Source organism: Periplaneta americana, chromosome 14 (genome assembly GCF_040183065.1).
Source record: "Periplaneta americana isolate PAMFEO1 chromosome 14, P.americana_PAMFEO1_priV1, whole genome shotgun sequence".
Taxonomy (NCBI): domain Eukaryota; kingdom Metazoa; phylum Arthropoda; class Insecta; order Blattodea; family Blattidae; genus Periplaneta; species Periplaneta americana.
This window is the reverse complement of record NC_091130.1, coordinates 42,477,611-42,490,906: the sequence shown is the minus strand read 5'-3', so window position 1 is coordinate 42,490,906 and position 13,296 is coordinate 42,477,611. Positions and strand designations below refer to the sequence as shown.

Below are 13,296 nucleotides of genomic sequence, written 5' to 3'. Positions count from 1 at the left end.
ACTGCTTACGGCCTTGGTTAGGGAGGATAAGATAATTTTTATTAGATTTTAATCGACTATTTAACGACGCTGTATCAAGTGAGATTATGTAGCATCGATGATCTTGATAGCGAGATGAGACAGAGGATTTTCCATGAGGCAGATAATCAACTCAACCGAGATTTGAACTCATACTTGAGTGCAATCTCGGATAACGTGTCAAAATTTGAGCTGCGTCAGTAATTTTTATATCTACAGACGTGGACAAATTATTAACAAAATTGACGATTTTTATGATAATTCTGTTCACAAAATTTGACTTTTCAATTTAGACTACAGTTGACAATTTTGCATATTTCCATCATTACAGAAGACAGAAATATGCAAAAATGTCAACTGTAGTTTAAATTGAAGAGTCAAGTTTTGTAAAAATATATAATCAAAATCTTCAATTTTGCTAATAATTTGTAAATTAGCAAAAATGTCAACTGCATTGAAGAGTCAAATTTTGTAAAAATATAAAACAAAAATCTTCAATTTTGCTAATAATTTGGAAATACCGGTATCCAAAATGTCAACTGTAGTCCAAATTGAAGAATCGGATTTTGCAAAAATATACAATAAAAACCTTCAGTTTTGCTAATAATTTGTAAATAAGCAAAAATATTAAATGTAATCCAAATTGAGGAGTTAAATTTTCAAAAATATACAATACAAACCTTTAATTTTGCTAATAATTTGGAAATACACAAAAATGTCAACTGTAGTCTAAATTGAAGAATAATATTTTGTAAAAATATATAATAAAAATCTTCAATTTTGCTAATAGTTTGTCCACGTCTGTATGTAACTTTTACTGCTTTTGTAAATTATCACTTAAACTGAAGTGTTATAAGTCCGGGAACATGAAAATAAATATTTACTCAAAAATTATTAAAATTCGTATGTAATTCTGTCCTTAATACAGGAGAAAAAAATATATGTTTGGGATTCTTTCCAAGTGTAAGTCTGTATGGAATTATCTGGCTTTACTATTGATGTTTTCCTGTATTCCCTTGGTAAGTCACTATTCATTCGATCATTGTCTTTCAAATTTCGCCCTTTCATGTTAATGTAAATCTCATCGTTGCAATTGGCTTTCGGTCTCCCTTTCTTTCTTTGTCCTGGTGGACTCCATTGTAGAATTGTATCGGTCTGTCATCCCGCACATACTCGCAAGTCGAATATCATAGCAACTATCTGTCTTTTCTTTCTGGCAATATATTTTAATAAGTATTCTTATTTGTTTTCATTACACCTCAGAATAAAATGAATTACAATCGATTTTTATATAAGTTATACAGTTCGTAACGGTTGAATTTATGGTATGGCACTATTTCTCTTTACATAGTGTGTGTGTTTTCCAACGAAGCGGTCCGTTGTTCGATTCTTGCCGTGAGTGGAGTTTTATCTTCATTCTACAGGGATTCGTACTTCACCCTTGTCTTGCTTTTAGATATTCAAATAAGAAAAATCTCATCCAGAGAATTGGCGTCTGGAAAGGTTCCCAATATTGTTTTCTTTGCCTTCATTTTTTGACAAAACTTCTTTATGTATAATTTAGAAATCATAATTGAACGCTTTAAAAAGTCTATTCCGATAGCCAATAATTTCCTTTGCAAGTTGCAATTTGGTCTCCAAATCTCTGTACCATGATTTTATGTAGGCCTGTATTCGTTTTAGTTTCCTTTAAATCGTTTCATTCCAAAGAATTTAGGGAGAACAACTTTGTTGATTATTACAATCATGATTTCGCATTTCTGCTAGGTAACCCCATGTCATATAAGAATTACTAATACAGTATTTTCTAAAGATTTATTAAAATACAGTCTGACATATTCCTCATAGCAGAATACGGGTTATTTTAAGTTGAAAATAGGAAGTGATCCTACATCACAACTTAAAATTAATTATAATATTTGACAGTGCAACAATAATAGTGACAATGAAGATTATAACAATAATAATAATCGTCTACATCAGTGTTGAGCCCTGTTAGCATTTTCGTCTTAAAGAGTTGTCTTGTTATCTTGATTTGCTCAGTAATTCTGTTGCTTTATGAGAATGTACGCTTGGAAACAGATTTCGCTTAGTACGGTGCAGTTCGAAAAATTATGTGGGCAAGTAACAGCCCACTTAGCGGTGATTGAAGGCGTCAAGCTTGCCTCCACAAAGACACTCATGGAAGAGAACATTAACGAGAACATTTATGAGGTAGGCGGGACTCGAACCGACGAAGCTTCGGACCACGCTACATAATGTGTATTAGGCCTATTGTTTCACTAACATATTTTACTTTTATTATTTACTTTTACTCATTATTTACTTACTTTCAAATATTATTGTACGGCCTAGATATTATTGTAAATTATTAGACTACTATAATAGGTATTCAATTTAAAGTCTCTCCGAGTGGAAGAGAATGCCTGCTGGCATTAGCTCTGCGAGATTAAATAAATGTATTATTATTATTATTATTATTATTATTATTATTATTATTATTATCATTCATTCATTCATTCACAGTGTTCTGCCCATGGGCAAGTCTTTTACTGTAAATCCAGCATTCTCCAGTCTTTCCTATTTTCTGCCTCCTTTTTTCGTTTCCTCATACGATCCATATATCTTAATTTCGTCTATCATCTGATATCTTCTTCTGCCCCCAACTCTTCTCCCGTTCACCATTCCTCCCAGTGCATCCTTCAGAAGGCAGTTTTTTTCTCAACCGTGACCCAGCCAATTCCTTTTTCTCTTTCTGGTCAGTTTCAACATCATTCTTTCTTCATCCACTTTTTCCAACACAACTTCGTTTCTTATTCTGTCTATGCACGTCACACGGTCCATCCTTCTCCATATCCACATTTCAAATGCTTCTACTCGCTTCTCTTCACTTCGTCGTAATGTCTATGTTTCTGCCCCATACAATGCTCTTTCCACACAAAGCACTTCACTAGTCAATTCCTTAGTTTTAGTTCTTTCTCCAGATGTTCGCAGAAGATGTTCCTTTTTCTATTAAAAGTTCCCTTTGCCATTGCAATTCTATTTTTAACTTCCAGGCAGCAGCTCATGTTACTGCCTATTGTACACCCCAATTATTATTATTATTATTATTATTATTATTATTATTATTATTATTATTAGTATTATTATTATTATTATCAACTTCGTTTCTTATTCTGTCTGTGCACTTCACACGCTTCATCCTGCTCCATATCCACATTTCAAACGCTTCTAGTCGCTTCTCTTCACTTCATCATAATGTCCATGTTTTTACCCTATACAATGCTACTATCCACACAAAGCACTTCACTAGTCTCTTCTTTACTTCTTTCTTCAGAGATCCCCAGAAGATGCTTCATTTTCTATTAAAAGTTTCCCTTGCCATTGCAATTGTCCTTTTAACTTCCTGGCAGCAGCTCATGTCACTGCCTATAGTACACCCCAATTATTATTATTATTATTATTATTATTATTATTATTATTATTATTATCATCAACTTCGTTTCTTATTCTATCTGTGCACTTCACATGCTTCATCCTTCTCCATATCCACATTTCAAATGCTTCTAGTCGCTTCTCTTCACTTCGTCGTAATGCCAATGTTTTTGCCCTATACAATGCTACTCTCCACACAAAGCACTTCCTTAGTTCTTTCTCCAGAGGTCCCCAGAAGATGCTCCTTTTTCTATTAAAAGTTTCCTTTGCCATTGCAATTCTCCGTTTGACTTCCCGGCAGCATCTCATGTTACTGCCTATAGTACACCCCAATTATTATTATTATTATTATTATTATTATTATTATTATCTCATCATTACATAGTATGTAGGTATTAAATAAAATCTAATATTCTCTCAAGTCCTCGTAATTTTGTTGTTGAAGAAATGTAAAGAGCCGATATTTGAAAGTCCTAATTTATAATGTAGAAATAATATTGTATGTTCCAATATTCCAGTGAAAAGAAAAGAACTATCTTCTTAGATAGCCATAAACAATTTCCATTTTCGTCAGTGGAATGATTTTTCTCCCCCTCGGAAATCAATAAATTGTTAACAGCGGATCGCATGCGGCGGGGTTCCTGTCGAATTGCTAGCTGGAATGTGAAGCGTCACGTCGCGGGGGGGGGGGGGGGTGCAGGCAGGCACGCATTGTGATGCAGCTGTGGGTGCTTCCTACCTGGACACTAATTCATTTCTCCTACATTTACTTTATTTGATAACTATTCAGTTTCCCCTCTCTTCTTCTCTGAGCTTTAGCAAAAATCTATTTCATAATTTCGCTATACAGGGGACAATCCCGAACGAATGCTTAAATGCTGTCGACAATTTCTATACATATTTACGCTACAGCTGCCACTGGACTGTCAGTATCCATATAAGCAAACAATGAAGTACGCATTAAGAAGGTCTCAACCAGAGCATCACAACTCTCTTATGTGACTTGCGCCCATATTTTTCTCCAGGAATGGAGAGATGTATGTATGTATGTATGTATGTATGTATGTATGTATGTATGTATTTATTCACACTGCAAATGGGTATATAACCGGTGCCAGTGGTAATTAATTACACTAATAAAGACAATAATAAACACAATTAATAAGAAATACAATTAATAATAAATTAATAATACTAATAATTAATACTACTACTACTACTACTACTACTACTACTACTACTACTACTATTACTACTGGGCGGCCGGGTAGCTCAGTTGGTAGAGCAGCTGGCTATGGACTGGAAGGTCCGGGGTTCGATCCTAGGTGGTAATAGGATTTTTTCTCGTTTCCAAACTTTCAGAACGGCCCCAAGGTTCACTCAGCCTTCTATAAAATTGAGTACCGGGTCTTTCCCGGGGGTAAAAGGCGTGGTGCCGACCACACCACCTCATTCTAGTGCCGAGGTCATGGAAAGCATGGGGCTCTACCTCCATGCCCTCCAAGTGCCTTCATGGCATGTTACGGGGGTTCCTTTACCTTTTTTCTTTACCTTTTTACTACTACTACTACTACTACTACTACTACTACTACTACTAATAATAATAATAGTAATAATAATAATAACAACAACAACAACAACAGGGAGCATCCTAAATTAAATGAAGCACGATCACTTAATAGTACAACGAGCCAATAATGATAGTAATTAAGACGCGACTATGTTTGTTTATGAAACGAGCGCAAGCGAGTTTCATAATTTTCATAATTTCTTAATTACCATTATAGGCAAGTTTCATACGATTTTTTATGCTCGAACATATTTCTAACTTGAAATTATTCAGAAGTATTCATTTTGTTCGCATCTCACTGAAGAGCAGAAGTGACCTTGTGCAAGCTCGTAAATTGTGAGATGTACGCAGACGCGAAAGTATTGATTTTTTCCGAGGAACAATAATTTCATTGATCTTGATATAATTCAGAGAATAACATGAACTAATTTTGATATAACCTGGAAATTGATTTAGAATTGAAAAACGAGATGACAAATTGAATTTATTTGAATACTATTTACAATTAACGCTAATTATTACAGTAACAGAACATAACCTTCTGCGACAGTATTGGATTTCCAGCCTCCGTGACGTTTCCCTCGTTGTCTTTCGATTGCATATCCGAGAATAATCGAAAACCTGAACTTTAATGAATAGGTGTACTTTAATGACATGAATTAAAGTACTGCTACCAGGTGTATAATTACTACATTTCGGCATGGTCGAACATAAAATAACATTTAAAATAAATCTAATTTGTATCTTAACCCTAAGTTCGAACTTAAACCCACGAGTATGTAAGATATGTTTATACATGCACAAGTACCTTTCAGCACTACACTCATTTCGCTCTCAACTCTCTCATTGCACTGGAACTACGACACATTTCACTGACACTATCCTGATTTCACTAACACTTCAAAAAAATTTCACTGTTCAAATACTTTGCACATCATTATAAACTATAAAACTTCACTGATACAACACACTTGAAATAACAAAACGTCAAATACACCCTTATTATTCCGTAGAATCATACTTACTATATTAACCTCAAAATCGCTAGCCTAGATCTTATTACAAGCTATTTTAGCTAGTTTACTATAACTCACACCCGTTCACTGTAAATCTATCTCTTTTCTCTGGCACTATAACTCTCAGAATTTGCTTTGAAGCTCACTGCACTTTCACTACAATACACTGCACACCTAATGCAAATCACTGAAGATTCGCTGTGTTTCTTACTCAATATACTTGTAAAACAACAAAATAGTGTGCCTCTATTGGTAAAGTCTTTAGTAAGTCTTTATTGTCGAGATTTAAGAGAGTACAGGCTTACCTTAACTCACTTCCTTTCTGGTATATCTCCGGATAAATTTCATTTTATCTCTTTGGGCAAAGATAATCATCATCATGTTTTTTACTATGACAACATGAGGCACTTCATAGATCTTTGATCTCCGTAAACTCTTGGCTCTCAAAATTACATCAGTTTTAAATATCAACTATATTCTATATTCTACAATGCTCAGATTATTATAGTTTGCAGAGTATTTCATTTGAACGTTATTTAATTTAGATCTTACTTTCATTCTATAGAATTCCAATTAGAATTAGAGTCTGGCTGGGCGGAAGAGAAGGCCTACTGGCCTTAGCTCTGCCAGATTAAATAAATAAATAAATAAATAATAATTATTATTATTGTCTTTTTTTGAACAGTATACGTCGTGTGTAAGCTTTCCAAACCCTAGGTTTCATTTTATATTGTAGACGGAATTAAAATCGACTATGTGACATCGGGCTATGTTTTAAGTAACTTGTAATTCATATCTAACGGGGAAATAAATTGTACTAAATCTGTCTTGTATTCTGCATCTAATAAAGTGTGCGAAAGCTGACCGTTTTAGTAGCCTGATAAGCTGATGTTACCGAACAGGCACCCTTAGGAGGGATTGAATTCTGTCAAAGCAAGATGGTTAAGTGATTGACGGCGATTCAACTATATCACCAACTAGTAATGCCTTCTTTACAATAGTTATCCCCCGTCTTGCAGTGTACCCCTCCCATTCACAATAACCCCCGCTTTCCTGTTTTGTTAACACTAACTTTTGAACTATGTTCGAATGCAACGTTTTACAGATGTGGGGGAGTGAACAATGCAGGGAGGTCACAGGTTGTGTGGGTGTGTGATGTTATAACAGAGGGTAGTTTACTTTAGGGTATGGGATTGTTGAGAGGGTGAAAAAGCAACAATTGGGAACTGTAGAGGAATGAACATGGAGTATTGATGTACTACTCCATTTTGTGACCGGTCATGTGGAATTAAATTATGGTTCTGTCTCTAGAACTGGACTCGAACATATAATCACACGGCTTAAAATACCTTTACCGAGCAGATTTACACCACAGTTTGGGAAACTTGTTTGTTTGATATTAAAACCCTAGCCATTAACTATAGAGTGATATTTTTAAAATTCTGTTAATGTATTTCATGTAATATATAAGTATATAAACATGTGAAAAGAAATAAATATGTGATTATATAATATACAATAATATTGTGATTAGTTTAATATTTTTAATTTCTTTTTATTATAGACTTTAACTCTTACAGTTGTCATGATCTTTATGTACAAGCACAATCTAGTATATACAGTCGCGAAGCTCAATACGTAGTAAATTTGCAAACATTAGATAGTTGCTCACCACTAGGATCGCTAATATCGCCTCATTACAGGCAATGCAAAATAGTACCGTTACAGTCTATTGTTTCTAGCACCCTCAAAACTCAAGCTTCGTGACTGTATATAGTAGACTGTGGAACAAGGTTATTTTATTACTAATTTTCATCTTTGAATTATTATTGCCGTACATAAAAATATGTCTGACATTTTCAATCTTAGAGCATTGGTGTCGTCTCATTCTTCAAATTTTCTAGTTTGTATCGCCATGATAGTAAAATTATTTCTGTTGATAAATGTTTAAACGTTATTTCTCTCCTTGCTGAATAGTGAGTCTATAAGCACTTATCAATTTTATTCTTGTACTAGCCTATTTAAAAGTCGCCCTCGGTAGCGTAGTTGGTATAGCACTGGCCTTCTATGCTCGAGGATGCGGGTTCGATCCCGGCCGAGGTCGAGGGAATTTAACTGTGTTTAAATGCGACAGGCTTATGTCAGTAGATTTACTGGCATGTAAAAGAACTCCTGCGGGACAAAATTCCGGCACACCGGCGACGCTGATATAACCTCTGCAGTTGCGAGCGTCGTTAAATAAAACATAATTTAAGTTTTAACTATTTAAAATTTATTTTGACTGTTAGTCCATGCAGATTTTATCCAGAGTTTCTGTGGCTACACAAGAAGTATATTGAGAGTGTACAAAAATTCACAACACAACGTAGTGTTCTTTTGACCCTGTTGACCCTCTATAGGGCTTTAATTTAATTTGTATTATTTTCATCAGTGTTTGTATTTATTTTTTTAATTTTTAGTAGGTTATTTTACGACGCTTTATCAACATCTTAAGGTTATTTAGCGTCTGACTGAGATGAAGGTGATAATGCCGGTGAAGTGAGTCCGGGGTCTAGCACCGAAAGTTACCCAGCATTTGCTCATATTGGGTTAGGGAAAATGTTGTATTTATATGTGCTATCTGGTAGGATGGAAGAGAAGGCCTTATGACCTTAATCCTGTAAGATTAAATAAATAAATAAAATAAATAAATAAAATTAAATTAAATTAATGATCAAATATGCATGTTTAAAAATTTGTATTATTGTTAAAGGTGACTACATACATTTCTTACGTATTAAGAAAGAAGACATGCTTATAATTCTTGGTAGACGTTATAGTCGCGGGTTCCATTCCCGCGTAGAGAATGCATATTTGTCGTCGTAAAACTTATTTGTATCGAGTAGGCCGATTTAGTTTAACATCATAGAGTATAGGCCTAATTCGAAACTTTTTATCGGTGTCGTGGGAAGCGGAATGAATTTGCTATTCGAAGAATTCTTTCATATCGTACTACTTACGGTTGTCTAGATACGTATAAATTGAGTTTCAAAGAAAGAGCACATTTCTTCTGCGCCTACTATTCCCTACTCGGTGATGAAATACGATTTTGTACAGGGCCGAAGATAGGACGTAGACTATTCACAGAATATCTTTATTTGTAAGCAATGCTTGCCGACGACATCGCGGATCACAGGCTAGGTATCCGGTCGGAGCGGTTTCGAGTCGTATCCATCTCGGCCACGAAGCAGATGCAGTTGGGTAGGTCCCATGTCTGAGCACGTGGTTTCGCTATCTCTGTCAACTGCCTGCCCGATCCACCCTCTCTGAAGCCACCCCCTGAAGCCACCGGACTCCGGCCACTTGTGCCATCTACCGGCGATCAAGTGAACAACTGCGCATTTTTCCCCCCGATGTCGTTTCCCTCTGCACACGATGTGACCATCTGATTTTACGTCTCTTGCGTATGTACAATACGGGTGGTCATAAGCAACAGAGTTAGATGCTCTGGTTACTAATATGGCTTACATGTTTATGTCCATAGAAGAGATTGATAATATCTTTCTTAGATAATGTAAGTTATTTTACATTAGAGATAAACCAAATCTCTCTTGTTTTGCAAAAGATAAATCCTATGTAGCCCTACGTGATGTTTCCAAATTAAATCATATCAGGAAATTTGCTATTTGTTACAGATTTGTATAATAATAATAATAATAATAATAATAATAATAATAATAATAATAATAATAATAATAATGGTCCAAACCTGTTAGCGTGTTTGCCGCGAAACCAGGTGGCCCGAGTTCGATTTCCGGTCGGGGCAAATTACCTGGTTGAGGTTTTTTCCCGGTTTTTACCTCAACCAATATGAACAAATGCTTGGTAACTTTCGGTGCTGGACCCCGGACTCATTTCACCGGTATTATCACGTTCATCTCATTCAGACGCTATAAATAACCTATGATATTGATAAGCGTCGTAAAATAACCCACTAAAATGAATAAACAAATAATGGTTATTATTATTGTTATTATTATTATTATTCATTAACTTTCACCATTACTTTTCAATATTTAAATTAATGAAATTACAAAACAGTGGAAGAAAAATATTAACCAAAGAATACAAATAAATCGGAGAACTAAATTAAACACATTACTTCACAAACGATCAGATTTTAATAAAAACATCTGAAGATGTGCAGAAATCAAACTTTTAATTATATACTTAAGAATTTTGAAATTAATATATGTAAATCATGGAACGTGTGACGTGGACAGACAGAATGAGAAATGAAGCTATGTTGGAAAGAATAGATGAAGAAAGAATGATGCTGAAAGTAAACAGGAAGAGGAAAATGAATTGGGTCACTGGCTGAGAAGAAACTGCCTACTGAAGGATGCACTGAAAGGAATGGCGAACGGGAGAAGAGTTTGGGGCAGAAGAAGATATCAGATGATAGACGACATTAAGATATATGGATCATATTAGGAGACGAAGAGGGAGGCTGAAAATAGAAAATATTAGAGAAAACTGGATCTACAGAACACTATAAATGAATGAATATGTAAGACTACCGCCCGCTGTAGAGTAACGGTTAGCATGCGTGACCGTGGGTCGATATGGCTCGGGATCAAATCCTGGTTGGGACAAGTTACCTGGTTAAGGTTTTTTCCGGGGGTTTCTCTCAACCTAATATGAGCAAATGCTGGGTAACTTTCGGCGCTGGACCCTGGACTCATTTCGCTTCCATTATCACCTTCATGTCACTCAGACGCTAGATAACCATAGCAGTTGATAAAGCGTCGTAAAATAGCCAATTACAAAAATATTGAAAAACAGGAACGATAATAGGTGACTGGTGTGATCTCTAGTATAGCAGGTCGTTCTCTGAACCTACACTATAATTTGAGTTTCAATTACTCTTGAGCTGTTTACCCAGTTAGATTTTTCCTCAATATTTTCCACAATTGCGAGTCGAATATCAAGCATCCCATGGCGAATCGTCGGATTCTTCTCTGCTATCGCCAATTCTTTTGACTCCACATATTCTTGTAGCTGATACAGCAATGCTAGTAACCTATTGAATTATAGGAAGGATACCCAAAATATCCTTGAAAGTAATCAAATTAGATATAAATTTTATTTTCGTTGAAAATTAGCTTTCATAATGCGCATAATTTGTCATCAATACGTAATGTACGGACACGCATAACAGTGTGTAAATGCTATTGTATTCGTAATTGTAGTCGTACAAAGCATAGGCTGTTCAGTCAGATACAGCAACTATGTTTCAAAGTACTGCCTTTTTATTCACAAATTATTTCCTAAGAAAATGTGGTGAATTGGAAGTTATCATTCCTGACTGCAATAAACAGCGTTTGAACAGAGGGGAAATATTCCCCCTGTACTAATCGAATTTTATTTTAACGCACTTAATATATTTTACTCAATTATTTTCAAATCTCGGGATAAAGAAGGGAACTTAACCTAATTATCAACAGAGACAGTACTTCTCTGAAATCTAAATATTGCTAAAAAGTCTTCTGGCCTAGTCTTACAACCCTAATACAGTCGCGGTCTAACCCTGTAATACATATTTTCTTTACTGTCAAACCATACAAGTCCACCGCTGCGGAGTAACGGTTAGTGCGTGTGACCGTGAAATGAGTCGGCCCGGGTTGGGCAAGTTACGTGATTGAGGTTTTTCCGAAGTTTTTCCTCAACCAAATGAAGCAGAATTTCTGGGTCAGTTGGACCTCGGATTCATTTCGCCATCATAATTGCAGTTCATCTCTTTCATCATACATACATAAGTGTTCTGCCCATGGGCAGGTCTTTCACTGCAAACCCATCATTCTCCAATCTTACCTATTTTCTGCCTTCCTCTTAGTCTCCGCATATGATCCACATATCTCAATGTCGTCTATCATCTGATATCTTTTTCTGCCTCGAACTCTTCTCCCGTTCACCATTTCGTCCAGTAGGCAGTTTCTTCTCAGCCAGTGACCCAACCAATTCCTTTTTCTCTTTCTGATCAGTTTCAGCATCATTCTTTCTTCACCCATTCTTTCCAACACAACTTCATTTCGTATTCTGTCTGTCCACTTCACGCTTCATTCATCTCCATTCCACATTTCAAATGCTTCTATTCACTTCTCTTCACTTCGTCGTAATGTCCATGTTTCTGCCCCATATAATGCCACACTCCACACAAAGCACTTCACTAGTCTCTTCCTTAGTTTTTTTTCCAGAGGTCCGTAGAAGATGCTTCTATTAAAAGCTTTTTTTGCCATTGCTATCCTCCACTTGACTTCCTGGTAGCAGCTTATGTTTTTGCTTATAGGAGGCCTACACCCCAAGCATTTGATGGAGTTTATTGTATTAGTAACCCCTGCGGTGGCTAAGGGTGGCTCCTGTCTGTCATGGAGGCAACCCGGATTCAAGTCCCGGTCAGGTCTAGGAATTTCTAATGACACTTTTGGCGGAAAAAATCATAGTTGGGGTTTTTTTCTCTGTGTTCCCTCATTTCCCCCCACATTAGCCATCTTCATCACTCTGTTACCATTTCTCCATTTCGTCATCATTTCATAGCATTCACCGATCGCCGGCTGTTGACGCACGAAGGGCACCGGCCTAGACAAGAGGAGGTTTGTCTGCTCGAAACCTGGGTACGCAGCGAACGTTAGTGTAGTCAGCCGGTGTGGATTTGGGAATGCGCCTAACCTTTGAGAGTTAGCGCAAAAGTGTTGGGTCATGTGCCCCCCTGCCGTAAATTCTATTCCATTCCATATTGTATTGGTATTCAGTTCAGTATTATAATTACGTACTTTGATAACTTTAATTATGAATGTGGGGATCTTATGGATAAAACAATTTCTTTTTTGGGTAAAAATGATCCTTCTTTTGAAGTAAGAAATCATGAGCACTCACAATGTGAAAATTTTGCTTAATAAATAATCAAGTCCATTTTTTTGTTGTTGATTGATATTGTCGATTAAGGGAACAAAATTGTTAGGAATAATCGATCGTGTAATGTTTCCTTGACAATAAATGTTATTGCGTAATGTGCTATGTAGTATAGGTGCTATTATTCTGATATTAAAAGCAGATAACAGATTCCACAATGCTGTTCGATGTCTTTTACTTCCAGGAGCAATAAAGGGGATTATAAAAAGAAGTAAAAGATTAATCCAATTTTTCGATTCAATCTAGAACTTCCATTACCGTGTCACTCCTGTCTTGTGATCGGCTGAAATCTTATGAGTCATAAGT

At 35.8% G+C, this 13,296-nt stretch overlaps 1 protein-coding gene across 3 annotated transcripts in view; it reads left to right on the top strand.

Moving 5' to 3' along the window:
* zfh2 (Zn finger homeodomain 2) overlaps positions 1 to 13,296 on the top strand; it is a 570,193-nt gene that overhangs the window by 130,749 nt on the left and 426,148 nt on the right. The window lies entirely within an intron of this gene.